Consider the following 1,567-nt stretch of genomic DNA (forward strand, 5'->3'; position numbering starts at 1 on the left):
AGGCGTCTGCGACGTCTCGCGATGCTGAAGATTTGTTATTCTTTCGTATGCCGCGTTTTGTGCTTTAAATATTTGCGGGCTTAAAGATGTTTCGCGATGTTGCAAGGGTTTAGTCTTAGCCCTGTGTTTGAGAAACATTCTTGTTTGACTACGGATGTTCGCAGCCAAAATTGTGGTTCCTGTTTGGATGCTAATAATTTGATTTGCGATCGAGGAATTAGGACTGAGGTGTCGCGTAAATTTTTCCATGGGAAGAAGCGTTTTCCTTCATAGTGCTTTGTGATGCGTTGGCCTTCCGAGATCTATTTCGTGCATCTTTGTTACGAATTTTTCCTTACATGCTGCGTATTATGGGTAAAACGTTGCGGGCTTAAAGTGAATTGTGGAGCGTAATGAACTTGGTCAATTTTCGAAAAGTTTAGATCTTCCTTTAACCATTTGGTTATTAGGACTGAGTTTCGTTACGAAGAATTTATCATATGACTTCAGAAAGTGGGCTTATACGATAATTATTCTCATAATAGTCACACGACGTTTTTTGGACAAATTGTAGATTGTCGTTTAGCCGTTAAGTGATGGAGCGATGGTTTCTCAAATAGTCTGGCTTGGCCTGAGGGATGTGTTCACTCAAATAGCCAAGGATATTGTAGGTCAAGGATTAGACCATGGTACTTTAACATTTAAGGTCATGTTAGTTTACGATCGTCCTTAAAGGGGATGGCAAATATTGGTTTGGGCTTTTAGTGGAAGGTGTAATTGACCGAGGGCCAAAGAGTGCTTGTCGAGATTGATAGGCCAATTTTCCCGGGGTTATCCATGCTAATATGGCCGATAGTCATAGAAAATGATTCTCCGCTCTAGGTTTCAGTTATACGACGAATATTTCGTATAATGTGACCTAGTCTTATGAAAATCGAGTCTTTTTTGCATGAGGAAGACGAAGCCCAAGAGGTTTGCTACATAACCAGTGTGGAGTCAGTGGCGGGACGACTGCCTTCTCGGATGTGACCGACGGAAAAGAAAAGCAGAAACCAGCGAGCCGCATGGTTCTTCATAAAGCCTGTTATGTTAACTTTAGAAAGTTTCTTCGTAAGACTTGGTCTGATTGTACGAAGAATTTTTCGCGTAAGTAACGGGGACCGGTTTTACGAAGGTTGTAGATCGGTGATATGTATACATATGTTAAAGTAGTGTTGCTTATGTGGGTTTCACGAGAAACGTTTCTGCTGTGATTTCAATCCTAGGTGAAAATTGCTTGGAGTTACTCATGGAGTGTTACCGAAGTTTATATCATTACGATCTAGTCGCAAAACGTTTTTCATAGGTTTTATGAAAGGATTCTCATGACACATTCGTTTCTGGAATTAATTGGTCAACCAGAGGTGGATCTAGCCACCATCGGGAGGAAAGCGTCTCTTTGTGCACGATGCTACATCTATTCTCGAGTTTTCTTCGTCACAAACATTTTCGATTCTTAAAGAATTGCTTTGGTGATTGAAGATTTCTCGAAGAAATTTTTAAACGAAACTGGCTTTCTAAAACCGGAAAGGGCTTCAATACTTTCTAA

Source organism: Brassica oleracea, chromosome C2, assembly GCF_000695525.1.
Source record: "Brassica oleracea var. oleracea cultivar TO1000 chromosome C2, BOL, whole genome shotgun sequence".
NCBI classification, from domain to species: Eukaryota; Viridiplantae; Streptophyta; class Magnoliopsida; order Brassicales; family Brassicaceae; genus Brassica; species Brassica oleracea.